At 36.5% G+C, this 16,929-nt stretch overlaps 1 pseudogene; it reads right to left on the minus strand.

The window, feature by feature from the left end:
- Positions 1–3,548: 3,548 nt before the first annotated feature.
- LOC147926618 (putative defensin-like protein 186 pseudogene) lies at positions 3,549–16,420 on the minus strand (annotated as a pseudogene).
- Positions 16,421–16,929: the final 509 nt, after the last annotated feature.

The following is a 16,929-nucleotide window of genomic DNA, read 5'->3' on the forward strand; positions in this document are numbered from 1 at the left end:
TTGTTTCATGCAAATTAAGAAAACCATTAAGTTTTATATTTTATCTTTTTCTAATATATTTTCTAATTTTTTTGTTGGTCAAAACATTAAAACAGTTGGATAAAATTTAAATTTTTACCAAACATTTGCATTAGAAATCTAAAACGACAAGTATTATAAAACAAAAATTTAACTCTAGAATGACAAGTAATAAAAACGGAGAGATTAATAGTAAAGATACATTTTTTTCAATAAAACAAACTAAACAATCATTCCGAAATTGATTTACAATCCGATTGCATCGATGAATTTTCACAATCTTCATCGCTTAAAAACATTTCTCAACGGCTACAATATCAGCAAGCAAAATCAAAACTAACTTCAACAGTCCAAACACCAAAGGATGTGACATCTATTTTTTTAAAACTAAATATATGTATTACAAAATTTTTACTAAACTAATATACGTATTACTAAATTTTTTAAAAAAATTAATGAGGAGTCAATTGACCCCACACCCTTGTATGTGGATCCGCCCTTGATTTTAACTCATGTCAAATTATTACTTATCGAAAACATCAAAGTTTATAAAATGAAATGATAATCTGTAAATAATAAACAATACAAATATGATTATAAAATCTCAAAAAAAAAGAGAATTAATGTATTGCTTTATCATAAGATTTAACGGATTAAAGAAAAACTAGATTTTAATCTGCGGTACAACGCGGGACAAATTTTTTTGTAATTAAAAAACAAAAAATATAAGTTGCATTTGTTTATTACGATTAGAATAAAAATTTTATAATTGTATTTTGATTTTTAATTTTAGTATTTAACACGCGGTATACCGTATCATAACTTGTTTTCTTACATAATCATAATTTAATCGACTTAATTAGATATGTCCAGTATTTTAATATTGATAGAGTGTATAATATTAGAATGTATAGGTCAAGGCCCATTAAACTTTTGAGTAATTACTTCAATCTTTTATATAGATTTTAACCCAATATTATGTTTTTTCTAGGTTTTTTATAACTACCAAAAAAATTATGTTGGATAAAATATAAAATTATATTTTTTTTAGTTTTATATAATAACACTAGATTTTAACCCGCGGTACACCGCGTGCAGATAATATTTTGTTATTATTTATATTTTATATTGTAGTTGTTATTTAAATATTGGATGTTTTGCAAATAGAGATATAACTAAATTTCTCGGCCGTTTGTGCGGCTAAATATTTATATTAATTTTTTAATCCGTAATATACTTCATGACTATTTGTTTGTTATATATAGTTTGTTTTGTTTAGTGTTTGAGATTCTATTTTGATTTTTAATTATAACAAAAAAATAAGGGATCTAAATACATAACAAGTCATTTATACGCTATGATTAAGTCACATTTTTCTTAATGATTTAACTATTCTACACAATCTTAGTTAAATTAGCTTAAATTTATATGTCAAATAATATTTAATAGTTGACAAATAATAAAATGAAGATTTAATCCGTGTTAGCATAAATTTAATGATATTTTATTAATTTCAACATGTCTTTTTTATAGCCCATTTACTATATAACCATTTCAGATAGTATTCTAAACTTTTTTAATTTTACATCTTTGTAATATTTTAAAGTTTTATTAAGTTTATATATATTAATTATAGGAAATATTGCATCCTAACACACTTTTCATACATTTAATTGCCCAATAGCACACTTTTTGTCCACAAGACACTTTTTGCACTTTTTGCCTTACTTTTACACTGTTCACTTCATTTATAAATAATTTTACCCTTCAGCTGCTTCAAACCAAATTATACTTTCTAACTACAATTGTTAGAGCAAAAGAATCTCCTCCTTCCAATTGTAACTAAAAATAATTGATCTTGCGGCTGTATGACTTACACGTGTCTAGTTCCTCCAATTTGATGTTTGCAGCCATATATAAATTCCTTTTGTGTGGATAAGGGAGAAAGGAAGGAATAGGGTTTTGGTCAGCCGAACATGGCGGCCATGGTAATAATTCGTCTTTTACGTTTTTTGGTTGTTTTCCGTGGATTACATTATTGAATTTGTTTCTTTTCTGTGGATTGCAATTATGTGATTTATAAACTACAAATGTTTTTGGTTGCAGGTTGGACATTGTATTTTCCTATGCGGTGTGTGGACTTCTTCTATGGATGGCTTTTTGAGGTTTGAGGAGGATAAGTTTCTTGTTTCGAGGGTCGTTCCCCTCTCCGAGACTGTTACGTTAGCTGAACTTAAGGATGCTGTAATACTCGAATTCGGCGTTGTGAAGAAGAAGGCCTGTTTCAGCTTTTGTCCTCCTAACAGCATGCTTTTCACCACGGGTGAGAGAACTCCTCCTGTACTAGTTACTATCGATGTTGGCTTAGACTACTTCAAGCAATTGTTTCGGGAGAACCGTCATTTAAATATGTTTGTCAATTTCCAAGAGTCTAGAAACAGAGGTACAAACACAGATAAGTTAAATACAGGGGATATAGATTCTGATGTTTCTCTTCGTGGCATTCCTCTCTCCGGTAATTCGCCTGGATGTAGTTTTAGAACAAGCAATGATGAGTTGGCACCATTACTTAATGCCGCTCTTGGAAGCCAACTGGATGATGTCGTCGTCGCTGGTCTTTCTGAAATGGAGAAAAAAATTAAGATTGGAGTTACTAATGGTAAGAGTGGGAAGCGTGTGTCTGCCGGAAGTTCAGCTGGTTGTAGTTTCGGTAAGAGTGGGAAGCGTGGGAAGTGTAGTTTTGTTACCAATAACCCTTTAATTGATGTTGATGTTGAAATGAAAGGAACTGTTGGTTCCAAATCAACAATCCGCCATAATACCTACCACCCAGGTTGATCCATCGCTATTGGCTGAGGTGGCTGAAATAGAGTCAAAGTATTGGGAACGAGGTTGTAATGTTGTTCACCAGGAGGGTAATGTTGAAGACTGGGGTCATAGTTCTGAAGAAGAAGAAGACGCAGAAGAAGAAGAAGGACCACCTCTGGAGATTCTTACTCCTAAAGGTTATGATAGAAAATTTTGGGGAAACTTTGTGGGAGATCATTTTGGTCGTGCAAATCCTGTAGAAATTATGCGTACCACGAATGACTGCTTTGACAATAGGATTGTCGTCAACGGTGGAATATCCTTACCAAAAGATGATAAATTTGGTATGGATTCTAGTGGGGTTTTCGGTCTGAGTGGTGACCCAGCAAATGGCAATTAATTTGTTGTTTTCTTTGTTTGCAAAGGATTAAGAGATAGAATATTTTCAAAACACAATAGAAGATGTGTTTGTTTGCAAAGGATTAAGAGATAGAATATTTTCAAAACACAATAGAAGATGTGGTTAAATATATCATAGTTTCTGTTTTCATATTTATTTTGCTGTAATTTTTTTAGTTGGAATAGAATGTAAAATATTTAGGAAACAAAATCTGAAGTAATGCTATTTTTGGAATTTTTTTAGGGATTAACTTTGTAAATAAGTACAAATAAAAGGGTAGAACCCAAAATGTACTTCAAAAATGTGTATATAGATGGTCTGATTAGAAATCAAACTTGCAATCGCACATATAAAAAACTACCGGAGTAGGCAAAGTAGGAAAATAATACACATGACAGGTTCCATCTCCTTTGTATGTCACTACAAAAAAATGTGAATGTTGCATCAGTTAATTTGTATCAAATAAATAAATGATTTTAATTTGAATTACTTTTTTATGAATGATACAAATAATTTAATTTAGCATTAATTCAAATAACTGATACCATAGTAATCTGATTTACATCAATTCAGTATAATTGATATAAATTTGTATTAATTTGCATCACTTTTAAAATATTGATACAAAATATAATATTACATCACTTAAGCAATCGATATAATTTTTAATTTATATTAACATTACTTAAAAAAATTGATACAAATTTACATCAATAAAAAGTGATGCTAATTATATGATTTTGCATCAATTGTTAAAACCGATATCAATATTTACTTGTCTTATATTATTAAAAGAAACTGATGTTATTTAATTTTAATTTTTATCATTTAAGAAATTTGACACTAATAAAACCAACATGTGTCATCATTAACAAATAAAACATATATATATATATATATATATATATATATATTGATTTATTAGTTTTTAATTATTTTCAGATTTTTTAAACTCTATTGATATATCTAGTTATTTAAAAAAAAAATTACAAAACATAATATAATATATATATATATATATAATACTCTCTTTCAACCGTAAGTTCATTGTTTAAATTGAAAAGAAATAATAAATAAGAATAAACAATTAATTACAACTGTAAATCCTTATAATTCTTGTTATAAATTGTTTAAGATTTCTAAAAAAACTCAATTTTACATAGAATATTTTAAATCTCATGTATATGAGTATATCCTTAATTTCCATTTTGGAAAAGATGAAAAAATATTCTTTTAACAAGTAACAATTTTAAAAAATATTTTACCACAGAATATAATAATGGCATATTCATTTTATACAAAAAAGTAACTTAAATCATTTCCCTTTTTCAGGGATCTTCAATATTTTCTTCTTCAACCTCACGTTCACTTATTTCATAACTGTTATTTCTTTCTTTTCCATGCTCCATTTATTTTTTTGGATAGTTTTTTACTTTCTTAATTTCTTCAATATATTTTGAAACAACCCGACCCTTTTTTTTAATGATAATAAATATAATATATAATTAAGCATTTCATACTACTTAATTAAACTAACCCAACTACAACTCCACATTAAACCAATAACAACCAGTATGCACAGCGGAAACAAACCAATAATACAAAACCATTATATCATCAATACAATAACATTCCTAACTATTCTATCCAACAACCTAACATAACTCTTTCCAAGGTTCCAACATAAACAATATAACCAACAACACACAAACGAGAACCTAGATCATCCTCCTCCTCATCGTCATGATTCCACGTCACATACCTACACACCACAAACAACAATTGATATGTGTAAGTATTCATAAATACTTAGTGAGACTATCCTCTCATCTACAAGTCTATACACACAAGCAACTAAGATACCAATGTTTAACAAATAACAACCAAACACAAACAAACCAGGAAAACAAACATCAGCCACTGCTGAAACAGATTGGTGTCGACCGACACTACCTCAGTGTCGATCGACACTACTCCTTTGATGTCAACCGACACCTACTGTAACATCCGAGAACCAGATATGGCATTTTGGTCTGGGTGTCGATCAACACCATGGGTGTGTCGATCAACACCAACTATTCCGGATTTGACCGGTTTGTTTTGATTGCTGTTTGGATTGGTTTGGTTCAATTAGAAATTCCTAAAACCAACATATTTAAGGAAAAGTCGACGTAATTGTTTGAGAGAGAGTTTTGTCGCCGTTTCCAAGAGAGAAAAAGAGAAAAGAAGCTTTGTTGAGTGTTCTTGAGCTTTTGGGAAATTATTGGTGGTTTTTGGAGGAATCGGTTGATGGGATTGCATTAGAAGCTTGCTAGGAGTGTGTGGGCGTCAGTTTTGAGTCAGAATCTCCTACAAGAGAGGTGAGTGCATGATCATGGCTTATCTAAGCTTGAGAATTCTATGTTTGTGTTTTCTTGAGTTGTTTGATTGATTTCTTGCTTGATTGTGGTCGATTTGGGGTTTATATGGCCTTATGGGGCGTGTGGAAGAGTTTGGGACGCTTGGGAATCGTTTGGAGGCGAAGATCTGCAATGGAACTTCGGGGAAGACGATGTTCGACGTCAGTGTCGATCGTCGTTGGTGTGTCGGTCAACACCAAAGCGAGGACGGCTTGGGAATTCTATGGAGTGTCGATCGATACCATGTGGAGGTGTCGGTCGACACAACTAGGGTTTTGGGGAGGTGTCGAACAGGTGTCGGTCGACACCAGGTTGTCAGTGTTGATCAACACTAGTATAATGTCGGTCGACACCAACCTTCGTTGGTTGATGATTGCTTGTTTCCTAGTTTGATTGTTATTGTTTGATGATTGCTTGAAATTGGATTCTCAAATGCTTGTGTGTATATCCCAGTAGATGGGAGGATTGCCTAACTAAGTATTTATGATAATACTTACGCATCTCAATTGTTGTGTGTAATGTGCAGGTAAAGGCAAAGTGTGATCGTGGAATCAAGGCGATAAGGAGAAGGATGTTCTAGAGGCTTGATTGATTGTGGTCTAGCTATTGTTAGCTTGCTGGAATTGAGTTGATAGAACATAGTAGGAAGTTGGAACTTGATTATTTCATTGTTGGTTTTGGATTATTGAATTGTTGGTTAATGGATTATTATTGTTGGAATTCTTATTAGTTTAATGGAATTGTTTGGTTATCCGCTCTTGTTGATTGTTGCTAGGTTGTTATTGGGTATGGGACCACTAGAGAATTAATATTTTTTTTAAAAAAAAAGTGGGAAGGGTTGTTTCACCTACCTGGTATCGATCGATACCTTCTCTGCAACTCGTTCTGCACAAAAACGAAAGTCGAAGATCCCCTTCCTAAATCCTCCAAATCATCCGAAACTCATCCGAAACTTCTGGAAACTCATGGAAACTGTGACAACCCGTACCGTGGATCCCACTAGCCTCACTGCTAGCCCACTAGCCTCACTGCTAGCCAACTAGCCTCACTGCTAGCCGCCCCAACGGACCCCAAGCTGGCCCTGCAGGTAGGTTATTGGTGCGCCATGCGTTCCTCGAACCCTGGTCCTCACCCTTTAACAACCTTCCCACAGGACAAGTTACCACTAATTGACCCTGCAGGGCCAGCTTGGAGTCCGTTGGACGGCTAGCGGTGGGCTAGCAGGGTCCACGGGACGGGTTGTAACATAAAAATCAATTTTTATGTGACAACCCGTCCGGTGGACTCCACTAGTCCCCCGCTAGCTGCCCCAACGGACTCTCCGTGGACCCTGCTAGCCCTCCGCTAGCCGTCCCAACGAACCGTAAGCTGGTCCTGCAGGGCATCGATCCTAACCCATCACTGTGGATATCCCAATCCACCAGTAGGTTATTGGTGCGCCAGGCGTTCCTCGAACCCTGGTCCCCACCCTTTAACAACCTTCCCACAGGACAAGCTGTCACCAATTGAGCTGCAGATCAATTGGTGACAGCTTGTCCTGTGGGAAGGTTGTTAAAGGGTGGGGACCAGGGTTTGAGGAACGCCTGGTGCACCAATAACCTACTGTGGATTTGGATGAATAGTTCCATTTGCCCAGTGAGGGGTTAGGATCGATGCCCTGCAGGACCAGTTTTGGACCTATGGGGGCAAGCTAGCAGTGGGCTAGTGGGGTCAACAGGACGGGTTGTCACAGAAACCAACATCCAGCCACAAAAACACAAGGCAACACCACAAAACACAAAAAAAATCAAACAAAACAAAGGATTCTCAGGCTTAGATCGGCCATGGTCATGCACTCACCTCTTTTGCAGGAAGTTTCTGACCCAAACTGACAAATCCAACACCTTAGAAGGCTTCCCCTTCGTTCCTAGCACCATATCTCCACTCCAGAGGAACAAATCTCACCAAAAAAACTTAGAATCTTCAAATCCCCTCAAGAACACTCTCTCTTCTCTCTTTTCTCATTAGAACGGCCAACAACCTCTTTTTCCACGACCTAGGTCGAGTTCTCTCTTATATACTTCGGTTAGGAACTTCAATTGAACCAAACCAAGCCAAAACGACAATTCAAATCAACATGGTCGAACCAAAATTGATGGTGTCGATCGACACTACCCTGGTGTCGATCGACACCCATCTCCAAAATCCACAATTTTGGTTCGCGGATATTACAAATCTACATATGTTGCAGCTTTGATCCCGTTTATCACAAAAATTGTGATTACACTCATTCTCATATTTTGCTTTGTTATGAATTTTTGTTTGTTTAAATCAATATGTATGAAGTTCTACATATCGTTTGGGGAAAGGTAATGTAAAGTTATTCTTATACTTTCAAATAATTATTGTTATAGATCTAAAAGTTTTTCAATAGATATAATCCTTTCTAATTTTATTTAATTTTTTGTAGAATAAAGATATTTTCAATCACCATGATAGTTTGAATGATCCAATTAACCAGAACCAAACTTCATTAGTCTACATATAGAAGTGGCAGAGTACAGAAAAAAAAAAATTTCAAGTTAAAGGATTAATGTCCGCAAGACATTGGAAATGAAGTAACATGGAACAAAATCAAGATGTGTCTCATAAACGCTGAAGGACCATTGTATCAGTATTTTTTTTTTTTTTGTGTAAAGGGCTGATGATCATGTATAAGATCACAAGGGTTTGAATAAGATTTGATTTACTAATGGGGATTTTATTAAATATCTAATATATTAAAGGAGTAGTCGAAAGAGCTCATATTCAATCTCACAATAATTAACCTCTATTGCTCTTAATGAAAATTGGCCTTAAAATATTTACGGACAAGCTTTTCTCGCCTATTTAGGTTACAAATAAATTAAAATTAAAATTCTTTTTTTTTTAACTCAAAATATTTAAATTATAATTCTATTTATATGTGAAAATAAAATATCTCTTGATAGCTAGTGTGGATATAGTTTTTTGCTTAGGACTCTCTTTTGGGTTTAGAGGGTCTCATTGTCCCTGCCTCCATGGGATATCTAGCCGGCGATTTCCTTTTTCTGCTGGGATTCTTTTGCAATCAATTGAGTTTTATCCGGGATTGCATAGAAAACAAGATTTTCTTTCCTTTCTTGAGAGATTTGATGAATATTTTCCTAATATTCCTCGATATCAACTGGAACCCTTTAGGGTTTTCGAAGCGTCGCCGCTGTTTTTTAGCTTTCTAGTGGGCAAATTTGAACCTTCCTTGCGTTTGGGGATTTTCTTACTGCTCATGGAGACGATGGCTTTATCGGAGGACAGCCCAGTGATAATAACGGATGAGAGCAAGTGCAGTGTTCTAGTGGAGAGTCGAAGTAGCGTTCTGGGTCGATTGCTTAACCCTGACTATCAAAGCATGGCCAAGATGATTATGAAGATGCCACGGATCTGGGGGGTTTATGAACGCGTGAGAGGTATTGCGCTATCTAAGGAGCGTTTTCAATTCATCTTCCAGCTGGAAAGCGACATGGAAAGGGTCTTGAAGACATGTTTCTGGACCTTTGATGACTGGGGTTTGCTTTTGGAGAGATGGACAGAGGTGTCGCCACAGAGTTTCTTATCTACTGCCTCGGTCTGGATCCGTCTGAGTAACATCCCGGTTCAGTTTCTTACCTTAAAGACAATTCAGACTATCGCCGTGAGGATTGGATGTGTCGAGGAGATTCCTTTTGACCCAGAGAAATCGCAATACAATTCCTTTGTCCGTGCTAAGGTCAAGATTGATGTCTCCAATCCTTTGTTTAAAACAAAGTCACTAATGCTGCCTAAGGGACTCACTGCCCTTGTGGATGTGGAGTATGAAAGGGTACGCAAACAATGTTTTCATTGCCAGAGACTTACACATGACAAGCAACGATGCCCTTTCCTACGTCAGGAAAAGCATATGGCGGGCGTGTCTTCGCAGAATGCTGGTACAGTGCAAACTGTAGGAAACTCTACTCGAGATAATAGGTTTCCCAAGGATCTAGTGCAAGCGATCTTCCCTCTTCTCCAACCTTCAGCTCCACCGGGGTTCCAATCCAGATATAATGTGGTTGTTCCAGAGGTTCTAGAGGAAATGAAAATATTCCTACGATTCGGGGATCCAATATTGCTGGAACAGAGAGAGCAAATGCTCAAGTCTACCCTAGAGTCTATCTCGCATGACACTCGGGCTCAGAACTCGCTCCTGCATTTGGAAGCACCACCTAAATTGACACAAGATACGGCGAAAGATATGGGGTTGGTCTTTGGATATCAGGCACAGGCAAAGGTCTCGAGTCATATCGCCCTGGAGGGATAGGGAAGCGGTTTACTGGGGTCTCTGACCAGACCTGAAATACGACAAGCAGGTCAGGCACTAATGACTCACTGTGCAGAGAATGGTAGCAGTTTCATCTAGTCTACGCAAGTCCCATCAAAGGACTCCTTGGGTCATGGTCTCTCTGGAGGTTTTTGTATGGGTGTAACTGAGACTACTGGGGGGTGGTAAGGACACCAGGAAGCCACGTCCACAATCTTCTTCCTCTTCGTGGAAGAGAAGGAGTATCATTGGTGCTAAAGTGCCCAATAAGGTGGCTGCTGACGGTTTAGGAGAGACGTGTGAGTCTTCTTCTGAACGGATAAACCCCAAACGGAAGTCTGGGGAAGAGATGGAAGTTTCCTCGAAGAGTTACAAGCGTGCCATGACGAAGGCGGTGCAACAGAATCGAAGTGGTGAAGAAGGTAGACTGGCTAGCGAGACCTTTCCTCCGCAACATCAGTCAAATATGAGTGTGTCCAATGACAATGCGGTACAAAATGGTTTGGTGGTTCACCAGAAACCACCCAATTCCCAATGAGTATAACCAGTTGGAACTGTCAGGGTATGGAGAGCACCTCGGCAGTTCGACGTCTACAGGAAATGCATCGTGAACATTTCCCGGACTTTTTGTTCCTCCTGTAGACTAAAAACTCCAGTGATCACGTAGTCGGAGTGATGGATTGGTTAGGGTACGACAAGGTGCATGTGGTTGATCCAGTGGGATTGAGTGGAGGTTTGGCCTTGTTTTGGAAGGATATGTACACGGTGGAGGTGTTACAATCAGATTCTCGGCTGATAGATACCCGAATCACTAAAGGATCCCTCACCTTTTATGTTACTTTTGTTTATGGTGACCCTGTTAGGCATAAACGAGAGCAAGTGTGGGAATGCTTGACAAGAATCGGTATTCAAAGGACTGAGGCGTGGTTTCTCACGGGTGATTTCAACGAGATTATGGATAATTCAAAAAAGCTGGGAGGCCCTGCGAGACCTGAATGGTGTTTTTACCCGTTTCGGAACATGGCAAGGAACTGTCGGATAAAAGAGGTTCCAAGTCTAGGGAACAAGCTTTCATGGGGAGGGAGAAGAGAGAATGTTTGGGTCCAGTGTCGTCTGGACAGAAGCTTTGGCAACAGTGCAGGGTTTGATATGTTTCCACGAGCTAGAACAGAATACCTGGAGGTCATGGGGTCTGATCATAGACCTATCATCACAAGGTTTGTGGGAGAATCCGGCTTATACAGGGGTCAGTTCTGTTACGATAAACAATGGGCTGAGAGACCAGAAACTGTGGAGATCATAAAAACTCAGTGGGGGCTGGGAGGTTCAGGGACAAGGAGTTCTATGACAGACAGGCTGATAAAATGTAGAAGAGCTTTGTCGAAGTGGAAACTAACTGCACACACAAACTCTCATACCCTGATCCAACGGATTAAATAGGAGCTGGAAAAGGAGTCCACAAAGCGATTCCCTAGCTTTCAGAAGTTGCACCAAATAAAATGGGATTTTTCTGTTGCTTGTCGAGAGGAGGAAATGTACTGGAAGCAGAAAAGTCGGCAAAAATGGTTAAAAGCAGGAGATCAGAACACGGCGTACTTCCATGGCTGTGTGAATTTTAAGAGGCTGAAGAATCGTTTGGTTTCATTGATTGATAAGAATGGCAATGAGGTTTTTGAGGAAGGGTCAAAAGGCAATGTAGCAGTCAAGTTTTTCACTGAGATGTTCTCTTCCTCGAACCCGGATGATGCTGAAGATTTATTGGAAGGAATGGATGCCAGAGTAACAGAAAGTATGAACAGGACATTGACCGCACCAGTATCCGCATCTGAGATAAAACAAGCAGCTTTTAAAGTCAAAGGGGATAGTGCTCCTGGTGCAGACGGTTGGACTGGTGTCTTTTTTAAGCGTCACTGGAATGTTATAGGCAAAGACATCATCTCGGAGGTGAAACAATTCTTCTCCTCTGGTGTGTTACCGGCGGATTGGAACCATACTCAGATCTGCTTAATTCCAAAGACGCCAAATGCCAACAATGTGACAAACATGAGACCAATAAGTCTATGCTCAGTGCTTTACAAGATTGTCTCGAACGTGTTATGCTCGAGATTGAAAGTTTGTCTGCCTCAACTAATCTCTGAAGCACAAGGAGCCTTTGTTTCAGGTCGGTTAATCTCTGAGAACATTCTCACTGCACATAAGATAGTACACGCGTTAAGGACGAATGCAAAGTTCAACACAGAGCTCATTGCTATCAAGACAGACATGTCCAAGGTGTACGATTGAGTGGAGTGGGGTTTTTTGGAGCGGCTCTTAACGAAAATGGGATTCCATACTCAGTGGATTCAGTGGGTGATGTCTTGTGTTCGGTCAGTCACATACTCAGTGCTCGTCAATGGTAGTGCCCTTGGTTTCATCTCTCCAGGTCGTGGTATTCGCCAAGGTGACCCCTTATCACCTTTCTTGTTTATTCTGTGTGCGGAGGCTCTGGTACATGTCATGCATCGACGACAATTACAAGGACAACTCACGGATTTCAGTTTCAACAGTTCTTGTCCAACTGTCCAACACCTGTTATTTGTGGATGACAGCTTGTTTATCAGTAGAGCTAATCCGGAAGAGTGTAAAGAGCTTCTAGCATGCCTAAACCTGTATGGAAGGGCTTCGGGTCAGAGGATTAATTTCTCTAAGTCTGCAATAACTTTTGGAGCTAAGACGAATGTTCAAGTCAAGGATATGGTTAAGCAAACCCTAGGCATTGCGGCGGAGGGGGGAGCAGGCTCTTACCTGGGACTACCTGAGTGCTTTAGTGGATCGAAACAGGCCTTGCTTGCCTTCATTGGGGACAAGCTGAAAAAGAGGCTTCATGGTTGGTACGCCAAATCTTTATCTCTTGGCGGGAAGGAGGTGCTTCTCAAATCTGTAGCAATGGTGCCCCCAGTGTATGCAATGTCGTGCTTTAGACTTAACAAGAATCTATGTCGAAAACTGACAAGCACCATGACAGAGTTTTGGTGGAGTCATTGTGAGGGGCAAAGAAAGATTGCATGGGTGGCTTGGAAAAAGATGTGCAAGTCGAAAGCAGATGGAGGTCTGGGGTTTAAAGATATTGAGAACTTTAATCAGGCTCTACTCGCGAAGCAGTCGTGGCGCATGCTTAACAACCCAGAGTCTGTAATTGCCAGGTTTTTCAAAAGTAGGTACTTTCGTAATACCTATCTTGTGGTTCGGGCACGAGACCTTCTTATGCCTGGCGGAGCATCCTTCATGGCAGAGAACTACTAAGGAAAGGACTACTAAAAGTCATAGGGAATGGCCACGGTACCCTGGTTTGGCATGATAAATGGATTCATGATCAACACCCTCGAGCACCTTACCGTCTTCAAACTTTTTTCAAGGTCAACATGAAGGTGGCACAGCTAAAAGATCAAACGAGTGGTAACTGGAACGAAAGACTAGTGAATGAGATCTTTCCTCCAGCTGATGCAGCGACAATTCTAAAGATGAAGCTGAGGGAGGATCAATCCGACCGGTGTATCTGGCCTTACACTAAATCCGGTGCGTATTCGGTAAAGAGTGGATACTGGGTAGCGAACACACTCATCACTCGTTATGATGTGTTATCAGAGGAAAAAACACTAAAATGAGCTGAAGGAAAATGTGTGGAAGCTAAGTACTGCATCAAAGATCAAGTCTTTCCTCTGGCGAATGTTATCTGGAGCCCTTGCGGTGGCTGGTAGACTGGTCTCAAGGGGTATGAATGTGGATCCATGGTGTCTCATTTGCGGTTCAGCTGAGGAATCTATAGGGCATACACTCTTCACCTATCATGTGGCTCGCCAAGCTTTTGCGCTAGCATGTATTCCTATGCCTTATGGCGGTTTCTCTGACAGGAATGTAGCCAGGAACTGGGAACACTTAGCTGCCATTATGGTGAATGATAATGTCCCTGGGGAAACGAGAGAGGTAGTCACATGGTTACTGTGGGAAATCTGGAAATATCGAAACACTATGATCTTTCAAGGGAGACAAGGCGATATTCGAGACTTGGTCCTCAAAGCTTTTAACGAATCTCGTCTATGGAAAGAAGCTCAATAGCCTACAGAACGGAGGGACATGGCATGGGATAAAAATATTACGATTTTGGAGCCCAGATGGAGCAAACCACCACCAGGGTTTCTCAAGTGTAATGTAGGTGTCTCCTGGCGAAACAAATATTCGATGGTTGGGGGAAGTTGGATCCTCAAAGATTAGTTTGGCTGGGTAGTTTATCATGCTAGAGAGGCCCTAAGAAGCTCGGATTCCAATATTCTAGCGGGTCAGCAGGTTTTTAAATGAATGATTGAAGCCTTGCAAATAATGCATATTGATAAGGTGATTATAGAACTGGATTGTGCGATGGTGGTTCAGGCTATCAATCATCCAAATGATTGGCCTCGATATTGTTTTCTGCTACGAGATATACATAGTTACTTGCGCGGATTAGTCTCCTGGGATTGTATACAGATAGCAGATACAGCTAATAAGGTGGCTCGGAGTATTGCCAAAAGTGTAACAAGGGATGGCCGCCTGCAATCATATTTGGCACTTGGTGGTCCTTCATGGCTGCAGGAGATCCTGGTGGCTGATGGATGTTAAAAAGGCCAGGTGCAATCATATTTTTTTTTATCTTTTTGGAAAAGGTTAAGGATTATACAAGCCAACGATTACCGGTCATGGGCTGATATACTTTGTATGTGTAAATACATGGATGATCTTATATTTCTTGAATTCATGGATGATGTTGATCATAATCGTAGATCTATTAAATTGAATATAATGAAATTCAGGTATTAATTTTTGTTAACCTAAATCTTTGACTTTTTAAAATAATATTGTTGCTAATGTTTTTTGTAATGATTATAGCTGCAGAGAAACTATAATGAATACTACTGATAAAACTATTGATTAAAAAATTATGGTAATTTCTTAAAAATTTAGATTTATTTCTGTTTACAAATAGATTTAAATTAGAATTATATTTGTTTGTGTCTTTTTAACAAAATTCACATTCACATATTAATCTTTGCTAATCCGAATACTTATTTTTTAAAAATACTATTGATGCTAACAATTTTTTTGTAGTGGTCTGTAAATTTACCTTCTTTAATCTGCACAATTAATAAATCGCATTATCTGGGGCTCGAACCCTGACCTCCTAGTGTAGAACCATTAATGAACCCTAGGCTAATCACTAGGCCAAGGGGGCTCCACGATTTACTTCTGTTTACAAATAGTTTAAATTATAATTTTGTTTCCTTTTTGAATAATAATAAAATGTTTGTGTCTAAGAATTTTTTTTTCTTTTAAATAAATAGAAAGAAGAAAGAATTTTAATTATAATTATGTTAATTTTTATAATAATAATATAACATTTGTGACTAATATTTTTTCTTCCTCTTAAATTGATAGAAAGTAGAAAGAACAAATTTTAACTGGATTCACGACTTTTAATCTCTCATATGTTTATCAAGAAAGAAAGAAGATTAAGCAGGTTTAGGAAGAGTTTACTTTTTAAAATATATAAAATTACTACTAAATCTAAAAAAGTAACAAAATAAAAAATCAAATTTTAAAATTATTGTTTATAATCAGTGTTTTCCCACACAAGAGTGTGGGTAACTCTCCTAGTTTTAATATATTTTTATTGAGATTTTAATTGATATTTTAAACAGTTTTTGCTATAAAAATAATATTTTTTTATAATCAAATAAATTAGTAATACAAAAATTATAAATAAATATATTGTAAATAATATAATTATTGAAAGTCAATTATAAAAAGTAATATTGGCATTAATTATAACATCACTACTTACAATTGATACAAAAATTCAACATCAATTATAATAATTGTTACAAATTATAATCTCACTTATATTAATTGATACAAATTTAACAACATTTATAATAAATGATTCAAAACTTAAGATCATTTTTTTAGTGATACATATTAACATCTATAACAATAATTGATGCAAATATTTTTAAAACTGATGCAAAATATTTGTATCACCAAATCATAAATCACTTATACAAATGATGTAAAACTTATTTGCATCAATTATACATGATACAAATATATTAAAAAAGTGATGTAATACAACTTTTTTGTAGTGTGCATTTGTCTTCACGAGAACAAGTCCATCGACCATAACATTTTTTTGCGTCTCCTACAAATTTTCCCATTCTCTATCTATTTAAACCAAAATATATTAGGGTAGCTATTTTACAGAATGTATCTTTTCCTTACTTTTATATTTAAGTTTAGTCTTTTCTAAGTTCCAATCAAGAACACAACAATATATTTCGCAACCCGATATTAAGTCAAATTATGAAATTAATATAACAAATGAAAAGAATAGTTACCTGAAGAGGAAATAAAGAAAACCACAATTAATACGAATATTATAGAAGAGTTCTTCATGTTTTTTTTTTGTTTTCCTGGTTTATGAAGATTGAAAGTAGGCTTTAAGTATCTATTTTTTTTCCTTCTTCTTTGTAGTTTTCTTTTCATTTTCCAATTTACTTTATATTAAGACGTAATGTTCTTTTTTGACAAATATTAAGACGTAATGTTTAATTTGTAATTTTTAATATATATCACTTTATCACTTTAAAATAAAAGAATAAAATCACCTAAAGAAAAATGATGAAAATGACAATTAGTAGTGTAGTACGAATAATATAGAAGATCTCTTCATTAATTTATTTTTGGCTGTTTTAACATATGTGTATATATCAAATTGCTTTTCTTCTAATTTGTTAATTATACATTGTTTGCAATTGCCGAAATATATATAAAATATAGGAAAAAATAATATTGACTTTGTCGTAATATTTTATCACTTTTATAAGTTTGTAAGGTAGCTAATATTAAATGAAAATTTTTAAATTTACTTTATGACTTTTTGGTTTCTAGACATTTATAATAAA

The sequence above is a fragment of the Camelina sativa genome, chromosome 15 (genome assembly GCF_030686135.1).
Source record: "Camelina sativa cultivar CO46 ecotype springtype chromosome 15, ASM3068613v1".
NCBI classification, from domain to species: domain Eukaryota; kingdom Viridiplantae; phylum Streptophyta; class Magnoliopsida; order Brassicales; family Brassicaceae; genus Camelina; species Camelina sativa.